Genomic DNA, 27606 nt, shown 5'->3' with positions numbered 1-27606 from the left:
ATTCAGAAACAAGCACTACACACAGATTTTTGGGGACAATGCATAGAGCTCCTAGCACAGAGTTACAAAAGGTGGGATAGATGTTGGCCATACTCAATTATTTTAAACCTACTCTGCTCTCTAGTCAAATGACAGGTGCTTTTCTAACTATAATCAAGATCCTCTTTCGCTCACATATGCTGTTTGTGAAATAGAGGATTCAAACTCACACTGAATATGAAAGTAAACAATTGAAATCACAGGCTGTTCCAACTTGTGTGAATTTCATCACGGCAACTCATAATAACTCAGTAGTGTGTATGCACCCCACCTGCCTGTATGCACTCCCGACAACATCTGGGCATGCTCCTGATGAGATGGCGGATGGTGTCCTGGGGGATCTCCTCCCAGACCTGGATCAGGGCATCAGTGAGCTTCTGGACAGTCAATTACGCTACTTGGAGGCATTGGATGCACCGATACATAAAGACCAAGAAGTTCTCAATTGGATTCAGGTCTGGGGAACCTGAGGGTCAGTCAATGGCATCAATGCCTTTGTCATCCAGGAACTGCCTACAAACTCTGGTAACATGAGGCTGGGCATTGTCCTGCACCAGGAGGAACCCAGGGCCCACTGCATCAGCATAAGCTCTGATGATGAGTCTGAGGATTTCATCCCAGTAACTAACAGCAGTCAAGGTACTATTAGCTAGCACATGGAGGTCTGTGTGACCCTCCAAGGATATGCCTCCATCACTGACCCACCACCAAAACGGTCACGCTGGATGATGTTGCTGGCAGCATAACGTTCACCATGGCGTCTCAGAGCTATTTTACGTCTGTCACATGTGCTCAGTGTGAACCTGCTCTTGTCTGTGAAGAGAACAGGGTGCCAATGGCGGACCTGCCAATTCTGATGCTCTCTGGCAAATGCCAATCGAGCTGCACGGGTGTTGGACTGTGAGCACTTGTCCCACTAGAGGATGTCAAGCCCCCATGCCACCCTCATGGAGTCTGTTTCTGACAGTTTGGTTAGATACACGGACATCAGTAGCCCACTGGGGTCATTTTGTAGGGCTCTGGCAGTGCTCCTCCTGTTACTCCTCGCACGAAGGAGCAGATACTGGTTCTGCTACTGGGTTGATGCCCTTCTACGGCCCTGACCAGCTCTCCTCGTGTAACGACCTGTCTCCAGGTATCTCCTCCATGACTGTACTGGGAGACACAGCAAACCTTCTTGCGATGGCATGTATGGAAGTGCCGTCGTCGAGGAGCTGGACTAACTGCGCAACCTGAATGGGCTGCAGGTACCACCACATGCTACCAGTAATGACAAGGACACTAGCAAAATGCAAACTAGAAAAGAATCAGTCAAGAAGGATAAGGAGAGAGCATTTGTCACTTTCATTTTCACCAAAAGATGTGACACTGATTCACAGTTGATTACGCTTCCTAACTGGACAGATTTATATCCTTGTAGTTTAATTGACTTTGTGTTGTACTGTGATGATTACGTGTTTCCTTAATTCTTTGGGACATTCACATACTATATACACACTGTATATAGTATGTGAATTCTCCAACTCTGGGACATAGAGCTTCAAAAACATAATCGTTGCTTCAAAGAGTCATCGTTGGTCAAAGTTCCCCTGAAGTCCTACATTTTGGGGTCTGGCTCATGGACTAGAACGCATTTTATGCCAATGTATGACCTGTGAAATGGTCAGTTATGATTTAACATTAGGTTATGTAATGTGGAACCTTGACTTTGCCTGAAGGTAAATAAAACAGGTGCAGTGTGCATACCAATCACTGACGGACCAACAGTAAAATAGCTCCCAGAAACAGTAGATCCGAATCAATTCAAATTACTGACTTGTGCCTTGTCTGTCATTGTTTGCTGTAGACATTGCATGTTCCATGTGACATTTGATGTTCCTGAATTTGTTAATTAAAATAAGTTGGTTCGTTACCTCTGCGCTTGTGTCCTGCCATCTACAAACGTGACAGATCCCTTCACTTTTCCACATTTTGTTACGTTACAGCGTGTCTAATGTGATATTTCTGTCTGCAAACATTTCTCCAAAACCTGTATTTGCTTGAATTGTTCGTAGATTGATGAAGAAAATGTATCGAACCCATTTCATAATAAGGCTATAATGTAACAATGTGAAGTGTGAATACTTTCCTATTGCACGGTATATTGTCTCAGCCTACAGTTTTGCATAATGGTGTGTCCACACAGGCCATGAAAGGAACAACTCTGTGAGGATAATGCACACATAGGTGATATTAAGCTTGTTTCAACCAAGCTTCTCCATGTAGACGGTGCTACAGTATGCCTTTAAAAGAAAATGCAGGAAATAACTTCAGCTCCCCTAGAAAACATGACAGCCTTAGTAACAGCTTACTCTGCCATATAGCACCCCACCTTTCACACACACATGATTTATTCATCTTTCAAAACACAAATTGTTTATATGAGAGAAACAGACAAGTCTGTGTTTGTGTGCGCGCACGTGCAAACTGAGTCTGCGCATGCGTTTGCGAGTTCGCGCATCTGGGTGCCCTGAAAATGTCATTTCCAGAGCACATAGACCCAGTCACCTTGACTGATTTAGTCATTATTTTGGCTTGAAAGGCTCAGCACAGGCTCTTTGTGAGTAGAAATTGCATTAATGAATTCAGATAAGAACAATCAACTCCAGCAGTCTCCTCTTTTCTGCATTTTCAAATTACCTATTAAATGCAGATTCCTCCAGCACCTTCACACTTATTTCTGTTTTTCACATACATTACATCTCTTTTTTAGTCCTTTTGTCAGGGAACTGAACTATAGTGTCTTACCTTTATTACGTGAAAGCATGAGAGAGAAGGTGAGAGACAGCACATCACTCTTTCAACCCATTTAACCTTTTCATTTAGTAGCAGAAATTAATATGGCAACCTGGACCACTATCACTTTCAGCAGACGCTTCCAAGCTGCCCTGGAGCCAAGAGGGTTGTCTTTTCAGGGATGCATGTGTCGTTGCTGTGTGAGCTTGCTTGCTTGCGTGCGTGTGTGTGTGTGTGTTTCCCTCACCCTGTCACGTCAGCAGTATGTACCTCTGAGCCAGTCACTCTCACGATTCTGCACCTAGTACAAGTCATGCATAGTATGAATGTAGAAAAGAAAGGGGGGTTAAACCATTAAGTTGAAAAAGCTGGCTTCATCTCTCATGTCAAGACTGGCAAGGTGGGTTATGTAAGGCCAATGGTGACTAACGTGGAAGCTTAAATTCAGGTCACTGCTTTTGAGTGCGCCCCCACCGCTGATTTAACACAAATAAATTGAGCTTATTTTATTTTAAGCAATTATCTGCAGATGCTATGATCTAGACCAGCAGTTCCCAAATGCTTTTGCTTCAGGACCAAAATTTGACAATGGTATTTAGTTGTAACACCATATTGTAGGTTATGGATTGCATTTTATATTTGGTAATGTTGTGTTGATTATTCATGTCTTCTTGGTCAGGTCTCTACCGCAAAACAGTCTGTGTCTCGATGTGCTTTAAAATCTTTTTTACAATAACATAATTCATGACAGAGATCTATTATCAATTATCAAGATAATTATTCATTATAAATTATCGGTTTAAGAAGGGGTTGTAATAACTGACTTTGCTCTGTAGATATCGCTTGTTAAAAATCTGTAAAAAAAACAAAAACAATGCACATTTCAGTTATTACAAAAAAAAACATAAGAAAACATACACCAAAATCACTGATCTACCTGCTCCAAATAAATAAATAGTTACATAACTGAATTTGATTATGAACCCTCTTACACTACAAAAATCAGCATTAAAACATTAGCAAACTTGTTCGCTACTGAGTTAAAGTTGCTAGCTAATTCTATATTGTCTGAAATGAGCTGCTTATTTTGTAAGATTGGTAAGACTTCCTAAATATTGGTCACTGGTGCACAAAACAACTAATTTAAAAATGTTTTAACATTATTACTTTAAAGTTTGGTTATTCCAGCCCATGTTAGGCATTAAAACACACTGTGTCATTGTTTTATTATAAAATATGTTTTAATGTTTTATTTTATTTTACTCATGTCCATGCCCCTTTGAATATCTCTGGTGAGCAAATTACCATTACTACCATCCTCAAAAAATATACACTAGCACAACTCTACAGCAGCTCCAATAAAGACTCCTACCCTCTTCTGGTACAAATGACTAAAGAGAAGACAGTAATAGGAACTGTGTGAAAGCCGGCCCCCAGTACAACAGCATGGAGATTTTATGATGTCCCTCAGATTATTCACTAAGATTGATAGGGAAAGCAGGAGCACCCATTGATTAATCCATCGACTGGGGGAATGTATTGTGGCCTGCCTCCGGATCTGCTGTCCTTTCCCCCGAATGGCATATTCAGAGAGACAAGCTAGAGACAATGACTAATGAGTTAGGCTACTACAAAAGCTGTGTGTGTGGCACATGTGCATGTTAATCCTTTGTGTGTGTGTGTGTGTGTGTGTGTGTGTGTGTGTGAGAGAGAGAGAGAGAGAGAGAGAGAGAGAGAGAGAATGTGTGATAACAGGCGTTGAATTGCATGAGATGTGAATAACTTCTATGACGGCAAATGTCAGTCCACCATAGCGATGCACATAGGGAAGGTGGAAAATAGCAAGCAGGTGAACCTTATTTGTTATCTGCGTTATTGTCGATTGTATAATCACAGTTAGCCTGATTTATCAACTGGCTCATGTTTAGCATTGGCCATCTGCTTCCAAAGGAATTATTAGCAATAGTAGTGATTTAAAACCATCATAACGTTTATGGTTACATTTGGTCAGGCAAGAAATCTCTCTTACTCCAAACAAATTGTGTGAATCACAACCTGAGGCGTTGCTAGGATCACAATACATTTGGGACTCATAGATAGAACTAGACAAAATATAGAACCGCATCTGTAAGTAAAGTAGAGATATAAAAAAATAATAATTGGCTGCATTGAAATGAAATGAATGTTGGCTGATGGAAGAGTAGGCTTGTAAACTAGCGGTGGAAGTTGCACCAATCTTTCAAAATGTTTGTTTCTGCACACAACACCTTAAATTGACACAGTGACCAAAACATTTTGATCAGCTATTTTGCCACTAATTAAGCAAAAGTTGTAATGTGATGTAAATGCAGCCATAGCCATGCAGTCATTTAGGTAATGTGTGTGTTATAAGAAAGAATTAACTTAACCTATCATTTAGCCGTGACAGAGTATTTTATACAGTGCATAATGCATTGCTACACTGAGAGCCTGTCTGCTGGTTTTTGTTTTATCCTTACAATTGGTGTCCAGCTATGACATGGACAACCAGGTGAGGGCAGTTCCTAATTAAGTACTTGACTTTAAAGTCAAGCAAGTAAAAGGTAATATGTCAGTCAAGTAAAGGGTATGTTTCATACAGAAAAAGACTGCAACTATGCTCCCCCAGGCACTGAAAGTAGGGCCCTCATCTCCTCAAACACAATTAAACCACCATTTTGTTGTGATTTATCTCAGGTCAAATCTGACCCCCTAACCTAAATGTAAATTATGATTGTTTAGGTGCAGATAAGCTCAGTTGTAATTTGAATACCTAACCTGCATGTTATACACAAATTATTAGTATAACATGTGGCCTAACCCTTAGCTTAAAAAGAAAATACACTACGTGCCACTATAATTTTTATTTATTATTTACCTTCATGTAAAATATACAGTGAAATTAAGTGAGAAAAATATCTATTTTTCAGCCGAGCTGTGCATAATAAATACACATTGAAAAGATAAGTAAAACAATTGACAATAAAATATAATTTATAAGAGATGTAAAATGTATTATAGGCACTAAAATATTTAACTTAAAATGATACTGAATGTGGTGCAAAGTAGCCCATGAATGTGGGGCAAAATATTCCAAAGCAGTTTTACCCAGATATGAATAGTCTCATAATGTCTCCAGCACTATCCAATTTTGTCTTGTTACATAGTCAGGATGTTTTTAAAAACATCAACCAATGTCTGACCCTTCTTGATGTCAATGACTCCCAGCCAACTGACCAATATAATAGTAATGACAGTGAAAATTGGCACCAGTGATAAAACGAAAGGCCGAATGATAGACTGCAACTGTCAGGTCCTGACAATGGAAATGCTTCTAGGCATCTCTATGGGTGTCTGGTGGGGATAGTCAGGGCCTGACAGAAGGGAGACCACTAGGCATCTCTATGGGTGTCTGGTGGGGATAGTCAGGGCCTGACAGAAGGGAGACCGCTAGGCATCTCTATGGGGTTCTGGTGGGGATAGTCAGGGCCTGACAGTGGGGAGACCACTAAGCATCTCTATGGGTGTCTGGTGGGGATAGTCAGGGCCTGACAGTGGGGAGCCCTCAAGGCATCTCTATGGGTGTCTGGTGGGGATAGTCAGGGCCTGACAGTGGGGAGGCCTCAAGGCATCTCTATGGGTGTCTGGTGGGGATAGTCAGGGCCTGACAGTGGGGAGGCCTCAAGGCATCTCTATGGGTGTCTGGTGGGGATAGTCAGGGCCTGACAGTGGGGAGGCCTCTAGGCATCTCCACTCTATAGTTTCTGTTGTCCCAAATTAGAGACCGCTTCCCTGTGTTGCCTCTAATTGAGGATCCTATTTAAGTTCACCCATTTCCACACTTGGTGTGGATTATTGTTTATGCCTTTTGCATTTAAGTTACCGGTAGCTACAACTCCTTTAATTTGTAGAATAAAAGGAATGGTTTTGCTCTGCACCTCATGTTCTGCCTACCATCAAGTGTGACAGTATCTTGAAATTTCAGTAAAGAAGCTGAGGCATGCACCTTTATCTGGTAGCGACATAAAAGTTGCACGCAAAATATTTTCTCCATGCTGATGTGACAGAAAGAAAACAATTTTCTAAATGTTACACTCTCACTAATGTTATAGAAGACAGATTTTCATCTAACCACATCCCAAGGTATTCGTAAGAGTTACATATATGATTAATATATAAAGTGAAGAACATAGAACCTAAAATTGAACCAGAATGAAATCTGAATAAAATGCAATTTTCTGATGAAAATGAATGTTACATGTTTTTTTTTTACCAATGCCTCCAGGATTTTAGCAAAAGATGACAATTTATAGATGGGACAAAAGTTATCAAGGACACTAGTGTCCCCACACTTGAGTGGTTTTCCAGACTTTAAAGATTACCCCTGAAATTAATGTTAGATTAAATATACAGTGGTATATTTGTATTTGATACACTGCCGATTATGCAGGTTTTCCCTGTAATTTTTATCATGGGTACTCTTCAACTGTGAGTGACGGAATCTAAAACATAAATCCAGAAAATCACATTGGAAGACCCAGCCACAACCCATCTTTAATGCTCTTACTGAGAGAAGTAAGTTGTTGGCCAAGATCTCGCAATAAATGGCCCCATCCATCCTCCCCTCAATACGGTGCAGTCGTCCTGTCCCCTTTGCAGAAAAGCATCCCCAAAGAATGATGTTTCCACCTCCATGCTTCACGGTGAGATCTTGCATGGAGCCTCAGACCGAAGGAGATTGACCGTCATCTTGAACTTCTTCCATTTTCTAATAATTGCGCCAACAGTTGTTGCCTTCTCACCAAGCTGCTTGCCTATTGTCCTGTAGCCCATCCCAGCCTTGTGCAGGTCTACAATTTTATCCCTGATGTCCTTACACAGCTCTCTGGTCTTGGCCATTGTGGAGAGGTTGGAGTCTGTTTGATTGAGTGTGTGGACAGGTGTCTTTCATACAGGTAACGAGTTCAAACAGGTGCAGTTAATACAGGTAATGAGTGGAGAACAGGAGAGCTCCTTAAAGAAAAACTAACAGGTCTGTGAGAGCCGGAATTCTTACTGGTTGGTAGGTGATCAAATACTTATGTCATGCAATAAAATGCAAATTAATTATTTAAAAATAATACAATGTGATTTTCTGGATTTTCGGCAGTGTTTCAAATACTTGTTCTCCCCACTGTATGCATTAGAGATCCAGAGATAATTGGAGCAGCACTAACTAATGCCCTTGGATCATGTCATTCGCTGTGGTTTTCTTAGTGTCAATTTCTAGAAACAAATCAAGGGACTATTTTTCAGTTAACAGACTCAGTAAAAACACTTGACTCTTTAAAATCTGTGTTCTTGCATTATTACTTGATTTATGTATTCCTTTGAAATTTGGGTAAGGAATAGAAGTTTATTTTTCATATAAATCACCTGCTGCAATAAAGTGGCAATTAAAGGCATCAGTAGTTCCATTTTGATCAGTAATAGGTACAGAGTCCAAGAATATCTTTTGTGGCAGTGTTGACAGCACTGTTGTTCAGGGTTTTTACTGGCTTCAAGAATTTGGAAGGACCCCTATTACAGATAGATAACATATTTGCATAGTAGTATGATTTTGCTTTTCTAATAGGTTTCATACAAAGGTTTTTCAGTATCTTAAATTCGGTCAGTCTAAGGTATAAGTTGTTTTAATGACATTTGCCCATGCCACATTTGTTTTATGAATAGCATCAGATATTTCAGAATTAAACCAGGAATTGGAATGGTTCTTAACTCTTATCCTCATATAAAGGGCATGCTTATCTATTACTGAGGTGTTTCAGACAATTTGCAAAAGAGCAGTAGACATACTTGTCTCATCAATATTTAGGTTGGCCAGGACATCGAAGCATAGTCAGGTTGAGTCATTTTCTTTGGATTTGTAAAGACTACAGCCTGAAGGGAGCCCTGTTCCCACACTTGAGGATAGGCTTTCCAAAATGGGGATGGTGCTTGTTTTTTCAGATTTAGGGGATTTCGTCATCTAACTAGTCTTTTTGAGATAGATATTATGGTTTGCTTACAAATAGAAAAAGTATATGGCCTCTTTTGACCTATGCAATGCAGAAATGCTAGTATTTGCATCACATGAAAAAATTCACAACAATAATGGCACAGCCATATTAGTATAGTGCAGCAATGGAATTTCCCTTTGTGTTTTTCGACTTCAATGCCCTCATCATTTTGTCTGTGAATTGCATAATTTCTGCCTCTCTGAGGTAGCACACATGAACAAGATTAATCATAACATTAAAACCTCCCATATAGCATATGGATAATAAATAATCCTAAAAATCAGAATAAAACCTGAAATACAAACTGAAGAGATACTACTGGAAATGGCATTCTTCTTTCTTAGATATCTTACTGTTACAGTTTCAATATACTGTATATTCCATGCTTTTATCAACAGCCACTCCTCCATACCCCTAACTCCATGGGGTCTCTATCTGCTAGCCCAGCAGCTAGGGACCTCCTGCACTGCTATGTAAGACATCTAGACAAAAGAGCCCAAGTGTAGATAACACAGATCTTCCTGACTGTTAAATTCCCTTTCACGCCCAATCCAATCTCTGGAGAAACTTTCTACCAAGAGAAGATGAAAAATTGACATGTGGTGCCATTATTGATAGAACTCCCTGGCCATCAGAGAAATGAAAGCTAATGGTGTCCTAAGCCGAGGCTTTACTCAGATTAATCCGATTTACCAAATGAACATTTATTATATGGCACAAAGTACCAGCCCTGATCTAAACAGAGTCGCAGTCTGAAGAAATAAGCAATGTTACAATAAAGGATGTGGCAAAAGGGACATTGGCATATGCCTTGTTGCTTCACGAGGGGCTGACACTTCATAGCAATGCTACCCTTTTCTTCATTCATTTTTTGACAGGATTGCTTGGTACAATTTTAATCAAGTAATTGAGAGAAACGAGAGGGGGGCTATATAGAGGCAACCATTTTATCTACATTATAAGTATAGCTTGATGCTGGACACCGTTGCAGCTAATTACACTTTCAGAAATGCTTAATACACAGATGGGATAGGCTCCTTGTAGGCGTGAATCATTCTGTATTACTACGCAACAAACAAATGTCATCTTTGGGATGTGTAGGTTGGATTCATCATACTAAAATCCCTGACAGGGAAAGAACAAAATGAGTAGTCTTACTTGTCTCCCCAAGGCAAAATGATTCCATCATCTGGATGTGCCTTCTCACACAGGGTAAAATATGTTCACTCTCTCACTCATATCAGGGAATAGAGCACTACTTCATTCAGGTGACAGAAAGATATGATTATTTATACAGTGGTACAATGACAACTGTAACCTCTACCACAACCGAAGCTAAACATTTACTTCAGGTATTTTGATACTGTACATTTATGAATAATTTATTTTAAGTAACAGCTAATTTTACTAGCACTAGAAGAATTGTACTAAATATTGATACTGCATTAGTTAACATAAAACCAGGTCACATTATTGTTATTTGTGCAGCAACCAACCCTTAATAACATAATGCCTAAATTATGTGTATCCATGATTCCATTCATCAGTCATAGTCCCTCTTGTGTTGCATGGTTCACATTTTAATCTAGTGAAACACTGCAATGAAATTTTTGGGTGGAAAAGTGAGCAGGTTAAACATAAGGCATTACATATAGGTAGCCATGCTAGTGTTTAAACAATTACATTTTGTTTAGTGAAGCTTATTTTCAGTCGCCCTTCCCTGATAAGCATGTACCTTTTATGCCAGAATGTTAAAATGAGAAATAAGGTTAAATTACACTACTCACCTAAGTGGTTAAATTAAGTAAATCATTTTTCCAGCATAGAGTAAATGAGTGATTCAATTTATGAAACACAATTTGCAAACACATATGCAGATGCAAGAGTTGTAAAATTTATAATTATTGGGTTTACATTATAGATGCAAATATGGCTGCAAAAGGAAGTGTCAGTGGTTGTGACTGCAGTAGTAATGGAAGTGACTGGGTATAGCCTAAAAAGGTAATCATACAAAAGACTCATCTAATTCATTGGTTGGTATTATTGGATAGCCAGAACATGAGAAGGTTGGTTTGGTGTTTTGAGATTAAACCGTTTTTATCATCAATCATCAAGTATTATAATGATTGTTGTTGGGTAGTTTATGCTAACATAGGTACATTTTTATACTTTCTGCAGTCTTCACATTTGAAAGTTCAAATGTATAGCAGTGCTGTTATATACTTTATAGCTGTGTATAGGGTTAGCAAAATTTGAAGTTAGAATAGTGTATTATTTTTAATAGTCTGTCTTGAATCAATGAGGACCATTTTCAGTAGCAACCATTGTATTGTTACTTACAAATATTTTATCAGGTATGTTGACCGAGAAGACATTCTCATTTGCTACGATGACCTGGGAGCATTTAAGGTGGAATGTTTTGCTCTGGGACAGAATAACAGATTTTTTTACCCTGTGAGGTCAGAAATTTAGCAACGTTTTAAGGTTAACCACTGCCACATCTTGTTATAGGTCTGTATCATACCATTGTCTATTGATGCACATTTGAAATCACTATTGAAAAGCATGCACATAATATCATGGAATTAATTCATAAGACATTTGGAAGCGTTGGTTTAGTGTTGATAAGATCCATCAAACTTTTGGATCTGCTGTGCAACCAAATTCCCAATGTAAGTCTATTATACTTTTTAAAAAAGATCAAAGATACCACTGTGTAAGAACAAAGGTAAAATGTTTGGCTTTTGTGCAAAGGAAAACTGTGGTGCTGTTACTGTGGGGTGAGATCTTGAGTTGTTAAAATGACTGATGCAAATGTCTATCAGCACACACAATAAACTGAGACAATATGCGGCCTAGCACATGTAGAACCCAACCAGTAACCAAAAGGTTGATGGATCTAATCCAAGAACTGGCAAGGGAATTAAATATGTAGTTAAAACCCTGAGAAAGATCAGTTAGACTTTACTGCTTCCTGGCAATGGGCAATGAACCAGCAAATGTGAAGCCCCCCATTATTACATTATTAATAAAGAACCAATAGATACAACCAATGCACGATATCCAGCCTAACATTGGCACACAACATTAGTTCACGGACGACAAGCTTCATAACTAGAATACAACAAAAACAACAATGGCACTCATGCTTAGGCAATGTTTTAAAAAAAGTGTGCTTTTACTTGGAGCCGGCAGAGTCTGCATTGAGAAGTGTTCAAGGCTCAAGCTAAGCGTGTAGTTTCAGCATCACGTAAACCAGGGACAGCTCCAACAATCTACAATGCCAGCAATTACGCTACCGCATCAGCCAGCCAACTACTGAAGTGTACATTGGAAAGCTTTGGAAGACTGGCACCACGTTTCAAATGGTTCGATGGGAATGAAAGTCCAAATACTGCTCCCATCTAAGACATGGCGTTGTTCATTATGTTAGTCTTCTCAAACCGGCGCAGGTAAGGAGCCACAGGCCTTCATCACATAAAACAGTCCAGTTCATTCTATCGGATTTTTGTTTATAGATATGTTCTAATCAGTACAAAATATATAAAATATCATATATTCTGAATGTAATTAGGCCTTTATCTGGTGCTGAAATGCAACGGTCAGAATCCATGTGGAATGCAACAGCCTGCACCAACATCACTGAATACGACAGACTCAACCAGCCTTTCTGCACATATTATACGATCAATATAGACTAACTGTGTTATCAGCATGGGGCCCAAAATAAACATTTATTTCATCAATACATCACATGGATTAAACAGATATTATAGTCTTTATCTTTTAGTCGAATACAGCCAGGCTGAATCAACAAGCATTTCTCAACGCGCTCCACGACGCACCCCCCCCCCCCCACACACACACACTCCTCCCCACCTAAAAAATACCCCACATACACTCAGTCACGCACGCACGCACACACAAACACACAAACAAATGATCCATCAAGTCATCACATTACACAATTAGCTTTCTTGTCAGATGAAGGTAAATTAAGCTTTCAGTACGCTATGCCCTCGCTGAAGTGCTTCTGACTACAGTGGGAGAAGGATCATAGAGATAGAGCAGCAAATATGCCATGTTTAGCTTCAGCTAGAAAAATAACACACCATGGGCAAGGTATCATTGTTGTTTAGAAATAAATTCGATTTAACAAGCAAACACATGTAACTTACTTGTAACCAAAGATGCTGATGTTAGCAGGATATCTGATTGGAATAACGACAGTTTCTTCTTCAGCTCCTTCCCCTCGAAAACTGCATCAAAAATACATCCGCAATTCTCAAGCAATTTGCCAGACTCCGTAGTGATACTTTTACACCGCTTAACCGGTGCCCCGAATGTAAACGATACTGCGTTTAATCCATCAATTATTATCAATCGATTGATTATTATGACTTTCACATTGACGACTAAGTAAATTTATCCATCCACCGATTCATGTTTCAGGACGCAAATAACACGACGGAACCTACAAGTGCCACTGTTGAAACTAATGGTTCGATGCAGAGCGATATCCCTCTGTTCTGTTAACAAGGCAAAATCATGTCACTGTCCCGTGCCATTTCGCTGACATGTGACAAATCAGGACAAAATTCCGACATCTTCCCAGATCCAGATCCAATATTTTTATTTTGAATAAAACAAATAAGCATCTTCTTTAAGCCCGTCCACCACAGACGTCGTCTCATGCAGCGGTGGACCCCACATGGATAACATCCTGAGTCCTCAATCTACGGCTGAACATCATCCACATGCTGAGCAGAAAGGAAGAGGTTGAGGGTTGTCTTTCCCTTATCACACTTTTAGCTGGAACTTTTCCTCCCTCTTCCCCTTGCTACTCTTGAACTCCCCAGGAATCTGATTAGATTTCAAATCACAACCCAGTGCGGATTTCAATATATTAATAGTTCTCTTTTCCTCCGTTTGGAACGTCGTTTAATGGGGTCCAGGAGTTGATGTAGCATATGAAATCGTTATATTGACTGAACAAAGAATGATAAAGTCGTCACGCTTATCTTTGTCTTATGATAAATGCATCCATCCGTTTTCATTGTCTTCAGTGTGTTTGATGTAGGAAGTACGGCGCGTCAACGGGAATATCCACCTGGTCTTTTAATAGAAGCAGTCTATAAAGACCACATAGATGCATACATGCATAAAAGCATTTCACATGGAAATAAAAATAATTATGAATTCCAAGATCACCGACTCAAATCAAAGGATAATTGTGAGAGGCTGTTTCATAGGATAAACTAACATTATTATAGTTCCAAAGGTTTGGTGTCCGGAGGTTTCATCCCGCGTCTCGATTACCGTATGTACACCATGCTGCACCTGTCAGTTTCCCCCCACAGCAATCACCTACTCTCTCTGCTCTCTTACTCAATCTGTTTCTCAGATAGGATTCAGTAGGACCAATCCACTGATATCTCACAAGTGGGAACGAATATCCACCAGGTGATGATCCACTGCGCGCAATCCACACCAACTAAAATTGCGCGTTGGGGTGATTGGCAAAAGCCTACTGACCACAATTGACCACGTTTAGCTATTATCAACCAATCTACAAATTCAAATACGGAATGCAATAGGCACTCTCACATAAAAAATAAAATAGCATGCATCCGCAAGGTCGAAGGTAGACAGATAGTGGGCACTGCTGGTAAGTAGTTTATCTACTGCGTGTATAAAGCCTCACAGACACACATCACTGAATCCCTCTCTTACTTAGAACAATATCAGTTGTATTCCAGTCATTGCTGGTGGATTTACGATGTTATAAGACGCGCAGATCCTACTGATAATGCCAGAAATACTCCTTTTAGACTTGTTCAACATCTCTCCTTGGATGCACATTCGTGTTTGGGTCCCTATCTGTTTCTCCCACTCTCACTTTTGATAGGTGAAATACAATTATCAAATTTCCAACCATCATCTTCCCGCTGATTGGTCAATTGCATTATCAAGATATCATGAGGAGCTGTGCGTCTATGGGTGGGTGTACGCTTCTCTGTACTCCCGTGTGTGGACATATTAGGAATGTATGTGCGTGTGTGTTTGTGTGAGAGATGGAGAGAGACCCTTTCTCTGCGGCTCCCTGCACCAGATGGGACATGACTGCCACCTACCGACTTCCTACCCTCCTATGACACAAACAGCACCACGAGCAAGCGCTTGGGCAGGCCATGGTGCTCTTGTCATCAAATTTCACATGGAGGTTTTGGAAGCCGCAAAGCCTAAGTGAAACTGACCCACTAATATTAAGCTACATTTGTAGAACCTGACCTGCTACAGCTTAACTAGCATTGAATCCATAGTTGTGTTCTTTTATCTCAGCTATGGCATCTGCAACTTCACTCTGGGTGCCAATAGGTAATCATATGACATATAGGAACCCATTTAAAGAACTGTTCATCAGTTAAGAAATAATACCTGTGGAAATATTAATTTTGGACAACATTTTTCATTCTTTTCCCAAACAACTGCCATTTACACAACTTTTGAATGAAGATAGACAAGAACTTATAGTATACTGAGTCTTCCTTTTTTTGTAAGGTATGAACATCTGAAGTTAGAATAGAAATACCTGTTACTTTTAACAATTTACAGCCATTTAAGTGACCAATGTTATTTTACAAAATGTCTATGGAATGTTCACTGACCAGGACCTTCCTATTTAAATATTATATTACAACTTACCTTCACCAAAATCTCATACAAATAGCATTTAGTCTTCCATAATAAGGAAAGATATAAACAAGTTGAAATATTAATACAATTATTTTATTAAAATAAGGTTTGGGGAATAAATTGTATCATACATCGTATGATATCGCATGTCACAATACCGTTACCATATTAAAATAGAATACATTATCTAAAACAAAATTCATACAAATCAGTCATATATAGTTATATCATTAAAATCAAAGGAATTGTACTGTATTTTCTAACTTTCCTCTAATCTTGGCCAGTAGCCTATTAAAAACCAACAAAATCTAAAAAGCCACTTTTTCCAGGTTTTATAGTCTTTTTACAAGCCCTAAACATTTCAAAGCAATAAGAGTTATGAATCCAATATGCTGACACATTGCCATGCAGAATGTATGTGATTAAGAGAGGCAAACATACAAATGAGAGGAACACGCAGGAGATGCCACTCTCAAAAGTGACTGCAGAGGAAGTAGTAGTGACTGTGCAGCCAGTGGCTGGTTGGCCAGCAGTAGGAACCAGGGCCAATGGGGGACTAAAGGAAAAGACCAGCAGGAGTTGAGGAAATGAGGTGAGGGTGGAGTTGGTCTTGGATGGGGCAATCGGAGGCCAGGGAGAGAGGCTGGGTGGCTGGCAGACCTAGGGAGTTGAGGAAGACAGGTGGGCAGCCATCAATTGGATGTCAGTGACCGCTTCCTCTGTAAGCAAGCGTCAACAGCATAATTTCCATTAATCTCTACCGACATATACAAAAATTATATAAGAATACACTGTAGTTTCATTGTTTCATAAATCCATAACACATACTATAAAACAAAGGATTTACTGAAACCACTTTCACATGCTGCTTGTGTCTAAATAGGCTCATATTCTGAAAATTAAGCATTATTCATTGCAAAAATGAGCAGTTGACTTCGGAAGTTGATGTTTCAAACACATTTCTACAAAACTGTAGAGATATTCCTGCCTGCCTGAGATATTCCCAATGTATACTTTCTCACTGGTCAGTTTAGTTTGCATTCACTTGTAATCTCCTGATACTCCCTTCAGGCACTTGCAGTAGCCTACAATCCGGTCTAGCTAAGACACGTCGTCTTTTTGTTTGAATTCAGTCTTGTAAACTTTAGAAACCGGATTCTGCACAATTGGGAATTAGCAGCATTAGTATTTCCAAATTCTTAAATTTGTTTTTGTTTGTTTTTGAAAAATTACTCCATGGGCCTTCAATCACGGTAAGCGTTATTTCCCCCAAATAAGAATCTAGGTCGAACTATAACTGTAACATGTTTACATTCTCGATTTAAAACTGAACTGGCGGCAATGGAATAACAGGAAAACGAATCAATTTACATGACAATATATCGTATTTTTTCTGATATCAGTAAATGGCTTGATTTTGAAAAGATGGTTGGGTTTAATGTAGGATGACTGTTGTTAAAAAGGCTGTCCTGTTTCCCTCCCCTCTATCGAACTTTCCCCCAGTCCCTACAATGTTGCATCGATGTTAGTTGAGTGGCAGTGTTGTCATTACGACCACTGTTCACCAACCGAACCGCGGGAAATGCGCGCACTAACCGCCCTGCCTGCCCATGTGAGCTGATAGAAGAGGCAAGTTACCGAACTCAATTGCGGAATATAGTTTAGATAGTTGAATGCTGTGCGTGTATCTAAGGGTGATTGGTTAGATTGGTTAGTTAATGCCATTAGTATTAGTAGAGCATGCGTGCATTACCATTGCACGTGATAGTGGCGTTACATAGGTAATGTATTGCAACTCACACTAGGGGACTTCTGGCTAACCTTCTATTAGCTTTGTTGCACATTCGACTATTAAACCTGACTATACTGGCTGTATAACTAATATGTGTGACATGGTAATGCTTAGTCGAGTTATATGTAAATGCATGTAGGCACTGAACCCTGTTTGCATGCTATACACATAGCACTTCTAATTGTACTTATATGGTTTATACTTCATAGAACCACAAGCAATTATATGGAGTTAGATATCTGCCAAAAGGTTAAGGGTACGTATTGTTGGGATTGTAAGAAAATCCATCTGTAAATTGGTGTGATCGTAAAAAAAAGTAATACGCAAAACATGAAACACTAATATAACAAGCAGAGGCAGTGTGACCAACCGGAAATCAGGGAAACTGGAAATAGGTATCGTGCAAGACTTCTTTCTTCATGCATGCATAGTGAATGCTGATTTTCATGTGCGTAACTGCTCTTTGTGCATAGGTTTCATGTGTAATAAAAATCACTCAAACGTATATACATTTTATTATTGTGTAGGCTTACACACTTGTTGTGGTCCCAAATACTCAATACTCGTTTTTTCTCTCCTGGGTTGTTGCTGTAACATTTGAATTTGTTAGCATACTGAATAACTAAAACTAAATGTTAAGCAATTACTACAGAAATTCCAGGCTACATACAGCCATCATAAATAGTATGGACAGAACACAGCAATTAAATAGCACATCCCAGACTAATATTTAAAGAATATCTTGACCTAAATCGCATCGCATCATCTTCCGCTTATCCGGGGCCGGGTCGCGGGGGCAGCAGTCTAAGCAGGGATGCCCAGACTTCCCTCTCCCCAGACACTTCCTCCAGCTCTTCCGGGGGGACACCGAGGCGTTCCCAGGCCAGCCGGGAGACATAGTCCCTCCAGCGTGTCCTAGGTCTTCCCCGGGGTCTCTTCCCGGTGGGACGGGACCGGAACACCTTCCCAGGAAGGCGTTCCGGAGGCATCCGAAACAGATGCCCAAGCCACCTCAGCTGACCCCTCTCGATGTGGAGGAGCAGCGGCTCTACTCTGAGCTCCTCCCGGGTGACCGAGCTTCTCACCCTATCTCTAAGGGATCGCCCAGCCACCCTGCGGAGAAAGCTCATTTCGGCCGCCTGTATCCGGGATCTTGTCCTTTCGGTCATGACCCAAAGCTCATGACCATAGGTGAGAGTAGGAACGTAGATTGACCGGTAAATCGAGAGCTTCGCCTTGCGGCTCAGCTCTTTCTTCACCACGACAGACCGATACATCGACCGCATTACTGCAGAAGCTGCACCGATCCGTCTGTCAATCTCCCGTTCCATCCTTCCCTCACTCGTGAACAGGACCCCTAGATACTTAAACTCCTCCACTTGAGGCAGGCACTCTCCACCAACCTGAAGTGGGCAAGCCACCCTTTTCCGACTGAGGACCATGGCCTCGGATTTGGAGGTACTGATTTTCATCCCCACCGCTTCACACTCGGCTGCAAACCGTCCAAGTGCATCCTGAAGGTCCTGGCTTGAAGGGGCCAACACGACAACATCATCCGCAAAGAGCAGAGACGAAATCGTGTGGTCCCCAAACCTGACACCCTCCGGCCCCTGGCTGCGCCTAGAAATTCTGTCCATAAAAATTACGAACAGAACCGGTGACAAAGGGCAGCCCTGCCGGAGTCCAACATGCACAGGGAACAAGTCTGACTTACTGCCGGCAATGCGGACCAAGCTCCTGCTTCGGTCGTACAGGGACCTGACAGCCCTTAGCAAAGGACCCAGGACCCCATATTCCCGAAGCACTCTCCACAGGATGCCGCGAGGGACACAGTCGAATGCCTTCTCCAAATCCACAAAACACATGTGGACTGGTTGGGCAAACTCCCATGAACCCTCCATCACCCTGTAGAGGGTATAGAGCTGGTCCAGTGTTCCACGGCCTGGACGAAAACCACACTGTTCCTCCTGAATCCGAGGTTCTACTATCGGCCGTATTCTCCTCTCCAGAACCCTGGCATAGACTTTCCCGGGAGGCTGAGAAGTGTGATCCCCCTATAGTTGGAACACACCCTCCGGTCCCCCTTCTTATAAAGAGGGACCACCACCCCGGTCTGCCATCCCAGAGGCACTGTCCCCGACTGCCACGCGATGTTGCACAGGCGTGTCAGCCAAGACAGCCCCACAACATCCAGAGACTTGAGGTACTCAGGGCGGATCTCATCCACCCCCGGTGCCTTGCCACCGAGGAGTTTCTTAACCACCTCGGTGACTTCAGCCCGGGTGATGGACGAGTCCACCTCTGAGCCCTCATCCTCTGCTTCCTCAATGGAAGACGTGACGGCGGGATTGAGGAGATCCTCGAAGTACTCCTTCCACCGCCCGACGACATCCCCAGTTGAGGTCAACAGCTGCCCACCTCTACTGTAAACAGCGTTGGTAGGGCACTGTTTCCCTCTCCTGAGGCGCCGGATGGTTTGCCAGAATCTCTTCGAGGCCAGCCGATAGTCCTTCTCCATGGCCTCACCGAACTCCTCCCAGGCCCGAGTTTTTGCCTCCACAACCACCCGGGCTGCAGTCCGCTTGGCCTGTCGGTACCCGTCAGCTGCCTCTGGAGTCCCACAAGCCAACCAGGCCTGATAGGACTCCTTCTTCAGCTTGACAGCATCCCTTACTTCCGGTGTCCACCACCGGGTTCGGGGATTGCCGCCTCGACAGGCACCGGAGACCTTACGGCCACAGCTCCGAGCGGCCGCTTCAACAATGGCGGTGGAGAACATGGTCCACTCGGACTCAATATCTCCAACCTCCCTCGGGATCCAGTCAAAGCTCTGCCGGAGGTGGGAGTTAAAGATCTCTCTGACAGGAGACTCGGCCAGACGTTCCCAGCAGACCCTTACAGTACGCTTGGGCCTGCCGAGTCTGTCCAGCTTCCTCCCCCGCCATCGGATCCAACTCACAACCAGGTGGTGATCAGTTGACAGCTCCGCCCCTCTCTTCACCCGAGTGTCCAAGACATATGGCCGCAGGTCAGATGAAACGACAACAAAGTCGATCATCGACCTGCGGCCTAGGGTGTCCTGGTGCCACGTGCACTGATGGACACCCTTATGCTTGAACATGGTGTTCGTTATGGACAAACTGTGACTAGCACAGAAGTCCAATAACTGAACACTGCTCGGGTTCAGATCAGGGGGGCCGTTCCTCCCAATCACGCCCCTCCAGGTGTCACTGTCGCTGCCCACGTGGGCGTTGAAGTCCCCCAGTAGAACGATAGAGTCCCCAGTCGGAGCACTTTCCAGCACCCCTCCCAGAGACTCCAAGAAGGTCGGGTACTCTGCACTGCCGTTCGGCCCGTAGGCACAAACAACAGTGAGAGACCTATCCCCGACCCGTAGGCGCAGGGAAACGACCCTCTCGTTCACCGGGGTAAACTCCAACACATGGCGGCAGAGCTGGGGAGCTATAAGCAAACCCACACCAGCCCGCCGCCTCTCACCATGGGCAACTCCAGAGTGGTGAAGAGTCCATCCTCTCTCAAGGAGTGTGGTTCCAGAGCCCAAGCCGTGCGTAGAGGTGATCCCGACTACCTCTAGTCGGAACCTCTCAACCTCACGCACCATCTCAGGCTCCTTCCCCGCCAGCGAGGTGACATTCCACGTCCCTAGAGCTAGTTTCCGTGTCCGGGGATCGGGTTGTCTAGGCCCCCGCCTTTTGACCTAAATCACTTAAATATATTCTATGCAATGGTATACTGTGTCCTTGTCATTTTCACTCAAGTATTTTTACCTAACGTCTAAATGCTTGATAGCCTACTGGTGTAATGTTGTTAAGCAGCCTTAAAAAAAACAACTATGGACTTTTATTTTGAACATGATATCCGGAATGGCAAAACTATGGTTGAACACTGGGCTAGCGGTCCAACTTATTGTTGCTAGCTTTACAGTTTCGAAGAGCTACGTTCGGGTCTTATCTTTTCAGACGCCAGATTAATGACAAAAGTTTGTACATAGAGAAACAATTTGTAAATAAATAAATGGCAACATAAAGTAAGTATTTAACGTGTGGAAATTCGTAAAAGGGTGTTTGTACATTCACAGAGTTTATTTCACACTTACGTTTCATGTTTTACATCTGACCTTTTTTACGATTTATACCAATTTAAGTATGTATTTTCTTACGATCCTAACAATACATATGCTTAACCTTTTGGCAAATATCTAACTCCATACAATTCAACATTACAAACAAGTCCACAACCCGTTTAGTTACGGTGAAGTATGATACTGTAGAGTGTGAGTGTGCTCAATGTGTGGTGGTCAAGAAGTGGAGTAATACAATTATACAGCATCCATATTAGGAATGTTATCATTCCTTCCCAGAAACTCTGTTCTTCCTCCTACTCAGTCATCACCCCTCCCCCGGTCAAACGTCACCCCTCCCTTGGTCAAGTATCCGCTCTCGCCTTATCAAACATCACCCCGATTAAGCTTTAATCCTCCCCTAGTTAATCGTCAGGAGATGATTCAGGAAAGGTCAAAACAGAAATAGCTGATTCAGTGACACTGTGGTCAAAACAGAAATACATTGGCTGTGAGGAACATTGCAATTGGCAAGAAGTACAAGTGGATTCCCCTCACCCTGTTTTTCTTCAAGTACCTTGGACTTGTTGTGTACATGGCGATACTGAGGTTGCCTGCTGTAGCAGACTATTGGAGACAAAAGCACATGTTCAGTGTCCCTTTTCCAACCTCACTGATGACAAGGGATAGCTTCCGTGTCATCTCCTGGAATTTACATGAGTGACCCTGCTGAGGATGTTGTCAACAATAGTAAGAAGGGGACAGACGATTATGCCACGCTCTTCCGAGTGAGGCCACTCATGGATGAAATCAAAATAGCATGCAAGGCCTTCTACCAACCTTGGCAGAACCTCTCCATTGATGAAAGAATGTTTGCCACAAAGGCGAAAACAGGGTTGACCCAATACATGAAGGCAAAACTAACAAATTCAAACTGTTCGTGTTGGCAGACTCCAGTTATGGTACCACTAGTGACTACTCAGTCTACACTGGGAAGAGCAAGTTTGCCTCTGGTTGTGGTTTATCATTTGACTCTGTAGTGGCGCTGATGAAGCCAGCATTCCTCGGTTCAGGGTGCCACCTGTACTGTGACAATTTCTACACCCGCCCACATTTTTTCACATGTCCTTGAAGTTTCGAGCCTGTGGGACAATCTGTTAAGGAAGAAAGGAGGCTCCAAAAACCAAAGTCAATGTCCTGACCAAGAAGTCCCCAAGAGGATCACTGAGGTGGATCAGAGATCCTCTTTACAAAATGGATGGACAACAGTGAAGTGTCAATGTGCTGCACCAGTCATGCTGCCTTTTCAGGTAACACAGTTCAAAGAAGGCACAAGAACAAGGAACGACTCTGGGAAACACTTTCTATCCCCACCCCTATCACTGAACACAACAAGTACATGGGAGGTGTTAACTTGTCCAATCTTCATCCGCTTATCCGGTATCGGGCCGTGGTGGCAGCAGCTCCAGCAGGGGACCCCAAACTTTCCCTTTCCCGAGCCACATTTGCCAGCTCTGACTGGGGGATCTCGAGGCGTTCCCAGGCCAGTGTCGAAATATAATCTCTCCACCTAGTCCAGGGCCTACCCCGAGGTCTCCTCCCAGCTGGACGTGCCTGGAACACCTCCCTAGTGAAACGTCCTGGGGGCAACCTTACCAGAGGCCCGAACCAGCTCAACTGGCTCCTTTCAACCCAAAGGAGCAGCGGCTCTACTCCGAGTTCCTCATGGATGGCTGACTTGTCCAATCAACATATCCAATACTACTCAGTGCACCACAAAACCAAGAGGTGGTACAGGATCCCCTCCCTCCATTTCCTGGACATTGCAATTACGAACAGCTACATCCTCCACAAGGAGCTCAGAAAGAGTGCAGTCAGCCCCTGGCACACAAGGTTTTTGTTGAGCAGCTTACAGCCGAGTTGTGTGGGGTGACATTGCTTGCTGTTGCCACACCAAAGAAGACAGGACATACCCGTGTGCCAGTGAGCCAACTGATCAAAGCGCAGGGCCACAGCTGGACAGCTAAGGTGTGAAAAGTGCAAGCAAGATGTAAAGAAAGACACTCCCTGGAAGTGCAATTAATGTAATGTGCCACTCTGATAGCAGATAGGAACCACTTCCACCTGTGGCCCAGCTAAATTGACATTTTCTGCTTGCTCATTTATTTTTGGGTAAAAACAGTTATGGGAAATTTCCCAATTAATGTAAATATTTTATTCATTTATTTATTTTTATCTCAAAAGAGTTCAACTGTTGCAGATAGGAACTGCTTCCACTTGTGGCCCAGATAAATTGAAATTTTCTGTTTGCTCATAAATGTTATGTAAAAAATAGTATCCCAATAAATGTAAATAGTTTTTTGTATTGATCTCAGAAGAGTTGGAAACTCTGATGGTAGAGTTTCCAACCTGTGGCACAGCTACATTGACATTTGAAAATGTTCTGCTTGCTCATTTACGGTTCAATAGTTCAGTTTTTTTAATAGTTTTTTGATTGAAGTGTTGGAAAGTTATTGAAGGCATAGAGGAAACAAATGCTGTGTTTGAAAAAATCTAACTGTGTCTTCCAGTAAATATATTTGCATCTTGGTGATGATAAATGGTATTGTTTTTCAATATGTGTATTATGAGGATAATTGTAGCTATTTTATTAATGTGTATTGTGTTTCAATTTATGTTTCATAAATGCTTGTTTTTTATACATTTAAAAAAAAATGTTTGGGATGATATATTGCAGGTCTCACTTCAAAATTTGGCTCTTGTCACAGTGTTTCTTGCTGTTGAATAAAGCAAATAAGCCAAATTGGTGTTATATTGCTAGATCAAGGATGTTTTCAGCTGACAACATCTCACCAAATCTATCTCAACAGTGAAGGTGTTGCATCAGTTTTCATAACTGTCAACATGCCTTTGTGCAAATTGTTGGTCATTAATCTCTAAAAGTGCACTGCCATATTGTATTTATTGTCTAAGACTGAGATATTTAAATTTTTTTACATGAAAGTATATCTGTCTTACTCCTGTCAAGTATCCTTACACACACACAAACACTGCCTATTCCTTTTCTCAACTGACCATGCAGTTGTCACATATTCCAACTAAACACAGTCATAGACAGCTACTCACCAACCAGGCTGAATAACCTATAATCCCTCCCTCTACCACACAGCAAATTCTTGCTGCTCACATTTATTTTTAAGTTCGCTTTCATTGAGCACTCTGCAATAATAGCCACCATGTTATGACAGCCAAGCCTAATGGTTTGGATTTAAGGCTTTCATTTTACCACTCTCTTGTGAATCTCTGGTGACCACTCCTTATTACTTAAGGCCCAGTTTCCTCTGTGGGAGCCATCCCTAGTGGCCATTATGTCTTCCAATTCATCAGAATTTATGTGCCTTTTGGGGTGAACTGAATAAATATGCATCGATCCCACTCTTTCTGGAAAAAGTGTCAAACCATTCTCTTGTTGGTATATCCCAGGGCTGCCCAACCCTGTTCCTGGAGATCTACTGTTCTGTAGATTTTATCTCCAACTCTAATTTAGCACACCTGATTCTTATAATTAGATGAATGAAAAGCTAAATCAGGTTAGTCACAAATGGGCTTGGAGAGAAAACCTACAGGAGAGTAGATCTCCAGGAACAGGGTTGGGCAGCCCTGATATATCCTGAATAAACTGCTGAGATATTTGATTCCTAATACTATTACAGATAATGTTTTGACAAGGAGCATCATTCTGATGTGAGAATGTTGGATGGATGGATTTCAGACGTCTTATCCAGTAATGTAAAACGTTTTGTTACCCTGGGTCTTGTGTAAAATGTATTACTGCGCTGCTTCAAAATACCTTGCACAATCACAGGGAATAATCTAATTGTCTTTCATGTCATCAAATGACAGTATGAACTGAAATTCTGAACAGATGACAATTGAAGCTATAGAAATACTTAAAAAAACATCCACTGCAATTATAATCAAAAAGCCTTTTATAGAACCTGTTGCGGCTCACATGCCTTGTTCAGGGTGCACAAAACATACATGGTGTAGAGGTGACTCTGGTCAACATAAAATTTCAACCAGATCTAAAGCAAGAGATACAGCTAAAAACACATTGATACATAACATTCTATTAAAGGCTTTTTGAATAATCGGAGAAGAGTGCAGGGGACGTTTTTTTGAAGTATTTCTATAGCTTCAATTGTCATCTAATCAACTATACCCTGCTGTCCACTGAACACCTCTCCTACTACAACTGATGCCAAAGCAGCACACTTCTGTCTTTGTACTTATATAAATTCTGAACATGAAAATTGGTTTTTAGGGCACTGATTGATTAGCTACTTACATCAAATGAACTACCTTAATTTCGGTCTTCTGCTTTCCCTGGAACGTGGCATCTAATGTTTTAGCAGGCTGCTACTGTAACTTTTCACACATTACTTCAGGATTACTGCAAACCCATTAGGGTAACCTTTGTGGATCATTTCAACACGTTCTAGAAAGAAAATTCTTATTAAAGATATGGCATTTACCTGAATCACCTGGGTGCCTGGATCCTGTCCCAGCACTTCAAAGAAACGTTAAGGGCTTGACTGATCAAACCGTGCGGTGAAGGTAATTGCTGGGTCAATTTGTCTCTGTTGCTTTGTACCTGGTTCCATAGAGGGCATGCATTGTGTAAATAGTAATCATGTAGGTATAACTATCCTGCGTAAATATAACTAGGGTAACTAATCACTAGGGATGAACTGATCCGTTACTGACATTGGAAATTTGTACGATACCGGAATTATGGCCAAAAGGTTCCAACGTTGGTTTCATCAGACAGTAACTCATTTTCCCATGTGCTTTTGGGAGACTTGATGTTTGTTTTTGCAAACTTCAGCCGGGCTTGTAAGAGAAGGCTTCTGTCTTGTCACCCTATCCCGTAGCCCATTTATATGAAGAATACAGGAGATTGTTGTCACATGTAGCACACAGCCAGTACATCCCAGAAATTCTTTCAGTTCCTTTAATGTTGCTGTAGGCCTCTTGGAAGCCTCCCTGACAGGTTTTCTTCTTGGCTTTTCATAAAATTGGGAGGGACGTCCAGTTCTTGGTAATGTCTCTATTGCGCCATATTTCCTCCACTTGATGATGACTGTCTTCACTGTTTTACATAGTATATCTAATGCTTCGAAAATTATTTTGTACCTTTTTCCTGACTGATATCTTTCAACAATGAGATCCCTCTGATGCTTTGGAAGCTCTCTGTGGACCATGGCTTTTGCTCTGAGATGCAACTGATAGATATTGGGCATGAAAAGTAGCTGAATTACACAATGTATGAGAGTATTAATGATCTCTGTACAAAGGACAGTAGGTAGGAAATGTGATGCCCCATTTCTGATGATTTCCACACATCCTGTCCATACCTCCTGATAGGAGTTTTCCATCTGATTTTCATAGACCCTATGAATAGACCCATGGACCGTAGGTTGGCACATACCATTGTGAGGAAACCTGTCTGTACCTGATGATATGCATGTATTTTAGTTATATTCTCTTGTTAGAGGAGTGGTTCGTTATCTTGTGCTATATGAGGTACCGTATCACAAGCAGTTGGTATCTACTACTAAGTGGCCTCACACAACCTGATAAGCTGTGGAGCCAAGAAACATAAGAGGGGACACTATTAGGCCATGTAAGGTTAGGATGTAGAATACACATATGTTATTGGAAGACAGACAGTTATTGGAGGGGATGTGCTGGGGCATATATACTGTGTCCACTTTGTAATCATTGGAGAGAGATTGAAATGAGAAATGGAAGGTCAACATCATAGACTCATGCTGAATAAAGATGGCTCTCCCCTGACTTCCGGTTGCATTTATTTTGTTCATGGATCAAACTTGGACAGAATCTAACAGTATGGTGCCGTGACCCGGATAGATGGATTTGCACTCTGATTGGTGAGTCAAACCACTCTAAAAGAACAAGTCAGTTAAATCAGCATGAGTATCCAGATTAACACATCTGGAACAAGAAGACCTATAAATATCGCTTTTTTAGGCAATGGAAACCTGTGGTGAAGACGTAAGACTTACGTTGACACTGAAAGATGTGTTCTTAGTCTTAGTCCAGAGATTCCACAGAAGAAGATAAATCTTCGTTAAGCCATATAG

At 41.7% G+C, this 27606-nt stretch overlaps 1 protein-coding gene across 1 annotated transcript in view; it reads right to left on the bottom strand.

The window, feature by feature from the left end:
• The window catches only part of lrrc4ca (leucine rich repeat containing 4C, genome duplicate a), a 117491-nt gene extending 103120 nt beyond the window's left edge, over positions 1 to 14371 (bottom strand). Inside the window, exon 1 of the mRNA XM_010899675.3 lies at positions 13049 to 14371. The gene's annotated coding sequence lies outside the window, so the exon portion shown is untranslated. The remainder of the gene's footprint in view (positions 1 to 13048) is intronic.
• Positions 14372 to 27606: the final 13235 nt, after the last annotated feature.

The sequence above is a fragment of the Esox lucius genome, chromosome 19, assembly GCF_011004845.1.
Source record: "Esox lucius isolate fEsoLuc1 chromosome 19, fEsoLuc1.pri, whole genome shotgun sequence".
NCBI lineage: Eukaryota > Metazoa > Chordata > Actinopteri > Esociformes > Esocidae > Esox > Esox lucius.
This window is presented reverse-complemented; position numbering and strand designations above follow the sequence as displayed.